The sequence below is a fragment of the Macrotis lagotis genome, chromosome 1 (genome assembly GCF_037893015.1).
Source record: "Macrotis lagotis isolate mMagLag1 chromosome 1, bilby.v1.9.chrom.fasta, whole genome shotgun sequence".
In the NCBI taxonomy this organism is placed as follows: domain Eukaryota; kingdom Metazoa; phylum Chordata; class Mammalia; order Peramelemorphia; family Peramelidae; genus Macrotis; species Macrotis lagotis.
In genome coordinates, this window is record NC_133658.1 from 823,707,723 (window position 1) to 823,721,708 (window position 13,986).

The 13,986-nt window shown below is 41.0% G+C and overlaps 1 protein-coding gene across 5 annotated transcripts in view; it reads right to left on the reverse strand.

Moving 5' to 3' along the window:
* RCBTB2 (RCC1 and BTB domain containing protein 2) overlaps nt 1–13,986 on the reverse strand; it is a 162,970-nt gene that overhangs the window by 43,543 nt on the left and 105,441 nt on the right. The window contains exon 1 of one of the 5 annotated variants that reach the window (XM_074217123.1): nt 11,781–11,852. The exons of 1 other annotated variant lie outside the window; for it this stretch is intronic. The gene's annotated coding sequence lies outside the window, so the exon portion shown is untranslated. 3 more of the 5 variants (XM_074217126.1, XM_074217125.1, XM_074217128.1) reach the window with 3 other exon arrangements.

A 13,986-nucleotide genomic window follows, 5' to 3' on the forward strand; every position in this document is an offset into this window, starting at 1 on the left:
ACCTCTAAAATGGGATCCAGCTCCAAATATGATTCTAAGATTCTAATCTTATAGATGATACGAAATTCAACAAATTCAAAAGGCACAAAATTTCCCCTTTTGCTTATTCATTATAAGAAAAAAATGCTTCACAAATACTACAGTTTAATATCCAGCTTGTATAACCATTGCTTTTAAATAATACATTGGAGGGAAGGGAAGAATGGCATTTTAATTGACAAGACAGGAAGTACAACCCCTAACCCACCCCCATCCAGAACATGTGCCTCTAACCCTTAGCAATACTCCCCCCAAATGCCAAAGGACTAATCTCCGACAAGACGGCCTATGCATAATTGACAGTTAAAGAAAATTATTCATTTACTAAACCACATACCAAGTCATTCATATATACCTATGTAACATTCTAACATCTAAATATTACATCCAAAGAGTGATTGTGTTTATGCCAAAAAGTGATTTTGTTCAGGAAGACATGATTTGACCCATAGCCCATACTGGGAGAGTGAGTTTATGCTTTGTAAAGCATTTTCACACCTGCTTTCTCATTTGATCCAAATCTATTTAATAACAAGCTGGTTATGATGGAAATCTGTAGGCTTGACATGTGCTTTGCAACACAAAACCTAACCAAGAGAAATGATGGCCTCAGCATATCTAGTCTTTGAGCAAAGCCTCTCGTTATTGTGCGTGGAGAGAAAGGCATCTGATCCCTGATTCTAAAGGTCCACTTGCAAGATTCAGTGACTACTTGGATTTCCACCAAGGAGGATTTAGGATTATACAAACATCCAATTAGAGCAATCCTTTAAAGGATAATTACTACTTTAACTGTCTTCCTGAGCCCTGCACTGTTACGCTTCAATAATATAACACCCACTTTATCCTTGCTTGAAGGGACAGAATCCCTCCCCAATCTCGTGTCCTGTAGAGACACACTTTTCACAGGTATACTCCTGTCCCACAGCATGGGAGTGGGACGGGCGGGTCCAATCACAGCCTTCAATAAAACAGACTGTTCTAAGTCAGACAGGCCATAGAGCCAGACCACTGGGGCCCACAATAGGGCAGCTGTCAAATAATCTCTCCTTTCTCTTCTTAGCCAGAACTAGGGTTTCATTAGTTTCAAAAAACTGGCTCCTGCTCTGCAGTTTTAGTCTGAAGGGAGCTGCCTAGGATACAGGGACATGCCCTGGGTTAGAGAGCCTGTATATGCAGGGAGAGGAAGAGGGTCTTCAAGCCATGTCTTCCTAAATCTAGGGCCAGCTCTCTGTCTAATCTTTCCTTTTTAAAGTAAATAATGCATTGAATAAATAGAGGGTCAGATTCTTTGATAATCCTTCTTGGACTGGGTTCAACTGGCTGCAAGTAGCTAAGGCTGTGTTCCCAATGTGAGAAAAAGGTTATCATCCACATCCATAAGAATTATGGCACAGGAATTTCCAAGTCATATGACCAAAAGACAGGAAACTTACAACCTCTGAAAACTCTCCAAAATGCTAATTATGTGTAAGAGGTAAGGCAGTTGTTGCTCACTCCACAAGCCAAAACAAAAACTGTTTTTAAAAGAGAGAACAACCTAATGAAGTGAAGACTAATCCCTACCTTCAGCCCCTTCTTCCTCCCCAGTCCACATATGCTATGGCAGGACTACACAAGATGATCCATGGGCATGTGAACTGGGTCCACTCAGTAATTTTTGCTGTTCAGTCATCTGGGTTGTGTTCATCTCTTAGTGACTGCTTTGGGATTTTCTTTTTAAAGATAGTGAACTAGTCTGTCATTTCTTTCTCTGGCTCATTTTACAGATGAGAAAACTGAAGCAAACTGGGTTAAGTAACTTGTCCAGGGTCACTTGGCTAGAAAGTATCTGAACTCAGGAAGAGGAGTCTTCCCAACTATAGATAAACACTCTCTCTTCTGCACCACCTAGCTCCTCACCCAGCAATTCCTTTGATGCAATTTCCAGTCTCTGCCAGTATACCACCTGCCCCTGTCCTCACTCAACCATTCAATATTAACAAGCAACAAAATTCAACTGATGTTCCAACTCCCTCTTATCCCCATCTCAGTATCAGGAGGTGGAAGTCTAAGAAAGGGGAAATTTCCTCTTGCCTAGGCAGCAGTGCTCAGCCAGAGAAGAAGAGAGGAATCTGGGGTACAGCATCAGCACGTGTATATGATGGGGACAATAAGCCTGGAGGAAAGGGGCCTGGCATCTATTAAAGGCCAGTTCTGTCCCCCAAGAAGTCACTTGGGGCAGAGACCGAGGCTTTTAGAAAAAACCTGAATTCCCCTGCAAGGGAATGGATCAGAATGTAAGCAAAAAACAAATTACCAGAGCTTTTCAGAAGAAGAAAACTCCATTAAAACCCTTGAGCACAAGCAGATAAGTCAACAGAAGATATTAATAACATAAAGAAAGATAACATACAGGGCATCTAAACAAATCCAAACATCTCTGAATAAATATTACAAGACAAAGAAATTAACTCTTGAAGAGAGAGAAAACTTTGTGGATTCCCAAGAGAACATGAAATAACAGCAAGATGTTCCTGAATGATCCAAGAGAGAAGTAAGTTTCATGAAAGCATAATTTGTGGCCATCACAGAAGAAATAACAATCGTCAGAACAGGAAAAATTTTAATTCAAGGTGACGAGTCTTTCTAAAGAAACAAAAAGGAGAATACAAATACACTGAAGGACGATGTTAGAAAAGAAATAATAAAACATTAATATTTGCTTTACAAGCAAACTATATTTATCCCAAAGTCAAAATGAGTGCAATATCACAAAACTCATAATGCAAGAAATAGAGAAAATGGATCCGACCTTTTGAATTCATACAACAATCTGCTAATCAAAAGAATTCAAAGATCACCTCTCAAAAACAAAATAAAAATATATGCTACAAATTATAAGACACATAGTGATAGAACTTAGCAATTCCAATGACAAATAAGAAATTCTATAAACAACCATCAGAAAGATATTCAAATATAAAGGAAAGGCAATTCAAAAAATTCAAGACTATTCTGGAATAATGTGTTTTCTGAAGAACAAAAAGGAACTTAAGATACAATCTAAAGTAACATACCCTACAAACACCAACCTAATCTTCAATAAGAAAGAAAACATTCAATAAGAGACAACTGAAGCATTCCCTACCAAAAACAACAACAACAACAAAAAGCCAAACACCATATAAAGCAGACTCTTTCCTTTGCACATACTATAGAATGATGGCACGGGGATTATTTTAGCCCAATGTTCCTCATGAAAATACAGAACTAAATCCACTACATGCACTGTATGCAAGGAATATGTCTCCAACTTTCCACAGAATGAGATAATAAGAGTCACCTAGGAACTTCAAAACACTAATGACTCTGCTGTAGAACACATAGGATCATAGAATCACACTGTCAAGAACAAGAAGGAAATTTAGAGATCATCTAACAATCAAATCCCCATTCCCCAAGAACCCCAACTTGGGAAAAAACAGGTATTTTTGGTCTTGTTTTACAAAGGGAAACTAAGGCTTAGGTTAAAAGACTTGTGTCTGGTCAGAGTTAATATGTTGAACCTGGAATTCAAACACTGATCTTAGTAACTCTAAATCCAAGTCTTATTTTGCTATGCAATACTGCAAGGTCACAGAGAGGAGAAAGCAGAACAATAATGGAGGACAGCAAAGAGCCCAAATGAGCTGGAATCTAGAATATATAAAGCACAGTATACATAGTATGAGATTAAAGTGGCAAAAATAGGTCAGAAATAGGTGGTAAAAGACCTTAGATGCCTTGACTTACATAAAAAGATGATCATTCTCCTTGCCAAGATAAATCTCTTCAGGATGTGTGAAATCTGGGGCACTAATACATTGTTGGTGGAGCTGTGAACTCATACAACCTTTCTGGAGAGCAATTTGGAACTATGCCCAAAGGGCCACAAAAATGTGGATACCCTTTGATCCAGCAATACCATTCCTGGGTCTATACCCTGAAGAGATGATGAAAAAGGCTAAAAACATCACTTGTTCAAAAATATTCATAACAGGGGCAACTAGGTGGCACAGTGGATAAAGCACGGGCCCTGGAGTCAGGAGTACCTGAGGTCAAATCCGGTGGTCTCAGACACTTAATAATTACCTAGCTGTGTAGCCTTGGGCAAGCCACTTAACCCCATTTGCCTTGCAAAAAAAAAAAAACAACCTAAAAATATATTCTGAACAGCCCTGTTTGTGGTGGCAAAGAACTGGAAATTGAGTGAATGTCCTTCATTTGGGGAAATGGCTTAACAAACTGGTTTATGTATGTCAAGGAACACTACTGTTCTGTTAGAAACCAGGAGGGATGGGAATTCAGAGAAGCCTGGAAAGACTTGCATGAACTGATGCTAAGTGAGAGGAGCAGAGTCAGAAGAACATTGTACACCCTAACATCAATCTGGAGGTAACGAACAACCTTAATGGACTTGCTCATTCCATCAGTGCAATAATCAGACAATTTTAGGGTATCTGTGATAGAGAATACCACCTGTATTAAACAAAGACCAAACACTATTATCTTCAATCTAAAAAAAAAGTTGTCTTATGTACTGCATAATTTTGCTATCTCTTATATTTTATTTTTTCCTAAAGGATATGATTTTTCTCTCAACACATTCAATTTTGATCAATGTATAGCTTGGAAACAATGTAAAGATTATCAGAATGTCTTCTGTGGGGGATGGGGAGAAGTAAGAGAGGTTGGGGAAAATTGTAAAATTCAAAACATTACAAAAAATGATAGGTAGAAATTAATATTGTATATAACTGGAAAATAAATAAAATATTTGTATTTTAAAAAAAGAAGACTTTCTCTAACAGGTATTTCCACATTCTATCCTATCCTGCCATTAAATCTTTTGCAATGTCTTCTAATTTCATCATTCCCCCAAATAACTAGTTACCTCATAATTGCCAAATCTAATGGCCTTTTCTTGATCTTCATCCTTTTTGAGTTCTCTGCAGCCTCTTTCATTATCGATCACCTGCTCCTCCTGGATACTGGCTCTTTAGTTTTTTCATGATCCTGCTTTTCCCGGTTCCCCTCTTACCAGTTTGACAACTCTTCAGTCTCCTTTGCCAGCTATTCTTTCAAGTCATAACTACCATCAGAGGATATCCCCCAAGCCTCTTTCACCTCTAGGATGATTACCTTCCTTGGTGATCTCATTGGCTCCCTTGGGTTCAACTGTGACTGCTATGCAAATGACTCCCAGATCTATATATCCAGCTTTAATCTCCCTCCTGAGCTCCACTTACATATCACTAATGTCCTCTTGGAGATTTCAAACTCAACATAAACTCAAAATCTTATGAAAATGGATGATGAAAACTATCTTTACATGTAATTGGAAAAAAAAAAAGGCAATTCCAAATGTCTTTAGAAGGTAAATGTCATCCACATCCAGAAAAAAAGCTAGAATCTGAATGCAGATCAAAGCAAACTATTATCATTTGAAAATTTTTTTCTTTCTTATGTTTTTCCTTTTTGTTGTGATTCTTCTTTTACAATATGACTAATTTGGAAATATATTTAATATGTGCATGTATAATTTATATCAGATTACTTGATGTCTTGGGGAAAGAGGAGGGAAAGGAAGGGAGAGAAAAATTTAGAACTCGAAATCTTACAAAAATGAATGCTAAAAACTATCTTTATATGTAAGTGGGAATACTTCACATAGACAAAACAGAACTAATCTTTCCCCTATAACTCTCCTCCTTCCCAATTTTCCTATTACTACAGATGGCACCACCATTATTCCAGTCACCCAGAGCCACAACCTAATGTCATCCTCAACTCCCCCACTTGCACTTTCCCCACATATTCAATCTGTTATCAATTCTTGTCAGTTTTACCTTTACAGCCCTATTTATATAAATCACACAGGTTTCCCCGGGGGCTCTCATCACCTCTCACCTGGTCTATGGGGATAGCCTTCTGATTGCTCTCACTGCTTCAAGTTTCTCCACATACTAATCCAGCAATGATTCAGGTATCAAGGTGATTTCCTAAAACAGGTCTATCCATGTCACCTTCTCCCATCTCCCACATACAATACATTTCAGAGGCACCCTATTCCCTTGAAGACTTGATTCTTTGTTTGGCACTTAAAGTCCTTCACAACCAGATTCCTTCCAGTCTTTGTAATCTTCTTACATTTTATTTGTTCTAAATAATCTATCACTGCTAAATAGGTAGGGAGGTAGATTGTTAGAGAGATCATTCATTAAATGCTTACTATATACTAGGTACTGGGGATTAGAAATAGATAATGATAAGATTGTTCTTCATCTTCAAGAAATTTACATTAATGGGGCAAAGAAGAGGACAAGTAACACATAAAACAGAAAAGAGAGGAGGGGTCTCAAAGTAGAATAACTATGGAGTGGGCAGCGAAGCCTGGGTCCCTGAAGGATAAGGCAAAAGTTGACCTATCAGAATAGAGGGGCCCAGGGAGGCATGGAGCCTAGGTTACCTTTTGGGAGAAGGTAGAGCCAAAGTCCTAATAGTAGAGGTTACATAGTCTGCTACTGGGGTTCACTAACTGCTCTTTATCATACAAAGCTCTCCATTTCTTGGCTCAAGGCATCTACCCTTATAGCTGTAACATTTTCCCTCCTTTCCTATGACTTTCTGTTCCCTTGTCTTCCTTCAAGATGCTGTTCTATCTTCCACCATGTGCAGGAATTCCCATTCTCTTTCACACCTAGTATGGAATGGCTATAAGAGAATCTTCCATATATACCATATATATTTCTCTATGTCCATGGTGGCACGTTGTTTCTCTGTTAAAATGTGAGGTTCCTGAAATCATGTTTTTGTTTTCCTTTGTATCCCTGGTAACACAGCATAGTTGATGCCAGGGAAAATGTGGCTGGCTAAAGGTCTGGGTGGAACATGAAAGAATTCATTTAAAAGATTAACTGACCCAGAAAGAATTTTAGGGACAAAAAAGGTTTATTTAAAGTATTGCTGTGAGCTAAAGGGAAAAGAAAGAGTAAGGAGCAGGAACCACAGATCCCTAAGCAGAAAAAGGAAACTAAAGGAAAGAATAACCTAGACCTAAACTGCCATGTAAGGAAAGGCAAAGGAGCAGAAGAATTTACTGGGGGATCTCAGTCTCCAAGAGTAGGCTGCTCTTTCAAAAGAAGGAAGGCAAGCCATCGGGGAAAAGTAGAAAAGGAGGACATAGAGCCCGTTAGCTTCCTGAGACAAGAAGCTCAACAGAAGAGTGAGCTGGAGGAAGTAGGTGAGGAATGGGGGTGGTGGTGGCTCTAAAAGCAGAGGATGAGGTAATGGGAGATCTGTTGATGAGGGGCAGTAGCTCAAAGAGCAAAGATGAGGTAAGGAGAGATCTATGGATGGGGGTCAAAGACATAATCCTTTCAGGCTAAGGCAGGGATCCACTGTTTTACTGGTGGGGGCTTCTGTGCCTGGGGGGAGCCCTGGGCAGGGAAGGGCAAGATACTTTAGCAAAAGTTCATTTACCTCATCTCTTAGCTTGTAAGATGGGATGAGAGGGCCCTAATTCAGAGTGACTTGCCCAGGATTTCACACCCAGTGTAGGTCTTAAGACCCGCTTCACTAGGGCAAGCTGTCTTGTGTGGGAAGAAAAGCTATTATTACACCCACAGTGAAGATAAGGAAACTAAGGCTCAGAGGATTAAGTGATTTATTCAGGGTTACCCAATGAATGAAATGAGTCTAGTTTTGAACCAAGATTTTCCTCCCTACAAATCCTGCGCTGTATCTATTTTTTTTAGTTTTTTTATTTTTTATTTTTGTTAGTTTTTGCAAGGCAAGGGGGTTAAGTGGCTTGCCCAAGGCCACACAGCTAGGTAATTATTAAGTGTCTGAGGCCGGATTTGAACTCAGGTACTCCTGACTCCAGGGCCAGTGCTCTATCCACTGCACCACCTAGCTGCCCCTATATCTATTTTTCTAAAGGTATCAAAGACAAATCTGGTGAGTCACCCTCAACACTCCTGAGTGAAAACCAAACCACATTAAAATCTAAATGGGAAATATTTAATAAAATAAAAATACAATAAACAGTTACATTTTAAAACTAAGTCAATGGGCAGCCTATATGGTTTAATGACTCTTATTTCTACTTGAGTTTTACACTATATACCTTTCAAGATATGCAATATGAACAAGACTACTAATTATATAGTCTTTACTGACATGAACATAAAACCATTAGAAATACCATCCTCAAATTCTAAAGGTAAAAGAAAATAGACGCAGCACATTGTAGTAGATAGACTGCCTCTGACTTTGAAAGAGGGAAATCCTTAACAGGGCACTGTGATCAAGAGAAAAACTGAATACTGTGAACAAAATAAACCTTTGGCAGCCTCTAGTGAGATGAAAAAGGCAAAACTGGCCTTGAGGAAATAAGCTACAAAAGCAAGATATCCAGAATAGTTCAAGATGATAAAGTAGAAGGAAAGCTGCCAGTAGCCTTGAGAAGCCTCCTCCATGCAGTAAGCTCCTGGTGAGAGTGGGAACTGAAATAAGCATATAAGGGGTGAGGGGAAAAGATTTTAAGATTTTAACCAACAAGTAAAAGAATCAACCTTTACTTGAATGAGGGAACACTTCCAAAATGTCCATTGGGATTTGGAATCTCCTGATTTATCTAGAAACCAGATGGGCAGTATGGTTCTCTCTCCAAGGGTATGTATTCCATTAGCATCAGACAATTAACAGAATAAAGTTAGCACCAGCTCACCCCTACCTTATTATTGTTACCTGCCCATATACTTTTAGGGAGAAAAATAACAGACACCAAAGTTGACATAAGCTTTCATGCCTTTCTAAGATAGTAGGGGCTCTTATGGAATAACAGGGATACCAGGGCTCAGACTTACCAAAGAGCAGCAGTACAATGATCAACTACCTGGGGAAGGCTGGCATAGTTAGTTAGCTTCTAGCCTTTCTGTCTAGCCAAAGGGCTTCTTGGAATCTCAGTACCTCTCCAGGGTGCTAGGATTGTTTAGTCCACAAAACAACCTGTCTTCCTCAGATTGTGATTTCCCCAGGTCTGAGTGGCTTCCTTTTCCCAAATCTATTTTGTGACCACTGGGACAAAAATCTACAACCTAATGAGCCAGGAAAGCATTTAAATTTACAATATTGGTAAGGTGCAAATGATACAGATAATTCATATATTCACTTACTAAATATTAACTGAGCATCTATATGCAAGAAAGGTTTTGCTCATATATATTAGATTAATAAAATATACAATATATGCATTTCGAAATGATATGACATATATATAAACATATACAGTGATAAATAGAATCATAACCTTTTTTCTCACTAGTACTTTTTACAACCAAATATCTTCCACAAGATGTTCTCATTAGATGACCCTTTATGTCAGAATAGTAAGATTAAAGATGTTACAGGTATATTCCATCACTGAATTTAACATGGAAAAAAATACTCTTAGACCTTAAATCTCCTAGACACAGATTTTCACATTAATGGGATAGGCACAGCCATGGGAACTAGACACCTGCTTTCTGACTAATGAATGCTAACAGGATCGTGGCAGTCTTACAGTGAAGGAAACTAAATCTCCCTTGCAGAAATGGCAAGATAACTACTCTTCTGAAGGCAGTCTCATGTGGCAGTCTATTTTCAGCTTCTAAAACTAACCCTTGATGTCAGCAGCTTTGCTAATTCCCTTTCTGGTATCAAATCTCCCCTTTCCTGGATCATTTTCATGATTTGTGGTCATGAAACTCCAGTAAAACTGGGAGTTTTGTTTTTGTTTTAACACTATCTCTGGGGCCATTTTAATTTACTTTTAGACGGCTGATGAAATAAAAACAAAAAAAACCCCATGATCTCCCAGAGGATATAAACAAAAGGGTCCAAGTCCTCTAACTTAAAAAACCCAAATGATGTGGCAAATACATTTGTCAAAAATTTTTATTCTATTAGAAACTTCCACCCTTAGCATCCTTAAGTAAGGATCTAATGAGGCTTGCTCCATAGCTCCTCGGGTTCTATCTATAAATGAGTCTTCTAAGGGAACTTATTAAATGAAATTTATAAATATCAATATCAAGCCCAGTAATGAAACAGGTTTTTCTCTAATGAATCTCAAATTAAGTGAACCCCCCCCATATGTGAATCTCACAATCATCTGAACATTTGTAATATCCAAAATACACGTTTAAAACAAGAGGGAAATAATTGCTACCATTATTCAAATTAGGACTTCAAGTACATCAACTTCCTTCCAATAGTTTATCTAAAGATTGCAGATTTAGAACCAGAAGAGGCTTTATAAATTATCTAGTCTAACCCACTCATTTTTTTTTTTTCAAAAAGAAGACACTGAATTAAGTGAATTTCAAAGGTCATATGGGTGAGATCCGAACCCAGGTTCATTTGATTCCAGACCCAGTATGCTATATCTTGTTTTCAAATATGCCACCCCTGTTACCTATTAGTTAACTAGTTACCTGATCCTTTCCAATTCATTGTATACGTCACAATAGAATTATTAAACCCTGAATTACTTGAGCTCTTAAATCTGAAAAACCTGCTATGGATGGCAGTGAGAGTTGCCTGGTATGCCCTTCTCTGAGCTTCCCTCCCCCTCTAGGAAAAAAAAATATTGAGGCATGAGAACATTTACCATGAATTACTGAGCAGGGCGCTTTGGTTTTAAAAAGCTCTTCCCATGTTGCCCAGGTAAACTTCAGGCTATGTCTTCCTCCTAATGGGCAAAATTTTTTTCTTTTTTCCTCCGGGTTTTGAGCCTTATTATTTCACTTCAAATATTTCTCAAAACATTCTTTACTTCAAATGCTGCACAAATATTTGGAGGGGGGCCACCTTCAAAACCACGAGAGCTGACATCACAGAGTTGAAACTCAAGACTTGACAACTAGGGATCCGCGTCATTCATTCCTTCTGGAAACTTAATTTCTACATTCGAATCTTACACTACACGGCGCCAGATACAGTAGAATCGAACTATATAACATTCCACCACACATTTTAATCGATACGCTTCTCTACTCAGCTCTAGATGGTAGTCCACGGCACTATGGAGCCAATGCAAGAGGTGCTCTGGTCCAACAAAGACATAAATCATTCTGCTCTGACAAAAGGTAGCTCAGTGACAAAGGCGGTATAATTAAGATGTGCAATACAATTACATGTAATAAAATTGTAATATTCCTTTTATGATACATGGAAAATGATATAGAATAAGATGGTCACAACGTAACGAAATGGAAAAAAAAAAGGCTTCGTCTCACTAGTCAACTCTCTGCATCACAATGTGGTTTCCAGACAGTTCATAGTTTCAAAATTGCACTCCAAATGCAAAAGCACGTTCACTTTAAACGAATTCAATTTAATGAAAGTTTGCAAACAACAAAAGGCACGGCTCTAACATTTCCTGGACCCATCCCCAAAACCGGCTGGGCCGAGCCCAGGAGACACGGGCCGCGGGGAGGCTGGCGGCTTTGGGAAGTCCGGCGCTTGCCGGGGTTGTTTTACCAGGTCCCACTTATAACAGAAGTGGTTGCATCCTCGCGGCGCTTCCCGGCCGGCTCAGCCTCCCCCAACGGCGCTGAGTGGCAGAGCCCGAGGCGGCCTCCGGAAGCGCGGCACGGAGCACGTAGGGCGCGGCGCGGCGCGGCCAGGGAGGGAGGAAGGCAGGGGACGTGCGGGGGGAAGGAGGCACTGACCTGAACGGGGCTCGAGGTTGGCGCGAGAGAGGCGCAGGGACATGCCTAGGGGTGGCGGCGGGCGGGGGCGGGGCGGGACCCCGCGTCCATCTCCCCATTCTTAGAGGAAGCGAAAGGTCTGGAAGCCAATCGCGGCCCGGAGCGGCCGGGGCCCCGCCCCCATCCCGGGCCCGCCGCGGCGCGCGTGCGTGCGCGCGCGTGTCCCCACCCCTGCGCCGAGCGCGCGCACGCCGGCGGCCACGTCCTCCCCCTCCCCCCCGCCCGCCTTTGGAGGGGAGCGGGAGCCGCGCCGGGGAGGGGGAGGGAAGGGCAGAGGGTTGGCGCCTCCCCTTGAACTTGCCGCCGCCCACCTCGGTGTAACCTGCCTTTGGGTCATTTGTTTTCCCAAAACGAGAGGACCGCATGGCCCAAGGTCAAGAGACGAGCCCAAGAACGGGCGTTGCCGGAAAACTGCGCGACCCTGGGCGCGCTATTTAACCCTTTCCGCCTCAGTTTCCTCTTCTGTAACATGTGACACTCGGGTCATCAGAAAGATGATTGAATTGGCCACCGGGCATCAGAGATGGCACCTTTGGGTTGTCATGAATCACCGCTCTTGCCCGGGGAGATGCAGCGGGCCAAGGGAAAGCATTCATGGAAAAGACCGACTCTGACCCAGAAATCATCTTAGAGACTAAAAAGTTTAAGTCTGACTGTGATTAGCACGAGCTAAGAGGGGGAGGGGGAGAAAGGTTAAAGGGCAGGAGGCCGCTGACGCCTAAACAGCCTAAGAGGCCTGGTGGGGATCAGAGCCGCCCCCCCTCCCGGGGAAGAGCCACCGGGAGCAAGCTGCAAGGGGAGAGAAGAGGCAGGAGAGTTTGGGGAGGGGGTTGTCCGACCCGGCTGGGGGGCAAACGGGAGTGTGGATGAGGAATGGCCGATCGAACACAATCCTTTCAGCTAAGGCCGGAATCAGTTTTTGGATAGGATTTCGGGGAGGAGCGAGGTGCTTAAAGTCCAGGGACCTCATCTGGATGGCTTGAGCAACAGACTTATGCTAGGAAGCTACACGGTCAGTACAGAGAGAGAGAGTACAGATTAATAACTATAAACTATATCTCTAATATCTCCCCTACTAAATGATTTTATGCGTCAGTACATCACATTAAGGCCCACTTAAACTTTGAGTGTAGTTTGAAAGTTGTTACAGGTGTTAGGGGTGAATTAAGTAGAGGCACATCCGAGGTATGAGGTATCTAACACAGAAGGTATAGGAAAAGGATGAAAAAGGAAAGCTCCAAAACTTTGGCTCACAAGAAGGATATGGCACACTGACAGCCTAGTTTGGGAAGATTTAAACCTCTGAATACTAATTTTATTTTTAGGTTTTGTTTTTTTTTTTTTGCAAGGCAATGGGGTTAAGTGGTTTGTCCAAGGCTACACAGCTAGGTCATTATGAAGTGTCTGAGGTACTCCCGACTCCAGGGCCGGTGCTCTATCCACTGCACCACCTAGCCACCCCTAGAATTCTTTAAGAGTTTTAGTTCGTTATGATACAGAAAAATGTGGGCATGGGAGTGATGAAATCAGTTGGAGACAAACTTTGTAAATCTTTTGTTTGCATTGTTAGGGTAATCTTCCTTCTTCCTTTATCATCTAATTTAAACCTCATCAAAGGGTCTGACCTGATTTAGATTACAGGGTCTTCTGCTGGGGCAGCCAGGGAGTACAGGAGCTGGAAACCTCCCCAAAAGGCAAAATCTCCAATGTGGGACTTGATTCATTCCCAGGTCACCGCCTCTCCCATGCATTCTGGGGGAGAATTTAAAGAGATTGAGGAAGGGGTTCTGTCCCTTTTACCTTTCAGCCTTCTACTGAACTCTGGTCAGCTGGCCTGGCCAATTCAATCAGCAATCTAAGTGGCCTTCTCTTTAAACTCTTTTTAACTTTTTAACTTTTCTTAATATATTGTAACTTCTTTTAATAAATCTATATCTTCTTTCCAAAACCTGCATTCCCAAGTTTGGGCAGAACCAAACCCAAGAAACATATCACTGACAACACTTATGCTTGGTATTTTGTGTCCTTGATTTCACTACTGGGTCCTTCCACTGAAGTGTAATATAACTCACTCCCATTTCCCACTCCTGTGCCTAAATTAGAAAGGATTTTTTTTTAATCAGACAGGATTTCTTTGGCATAAAGTATTCCTTCTACCAGAGCAGAA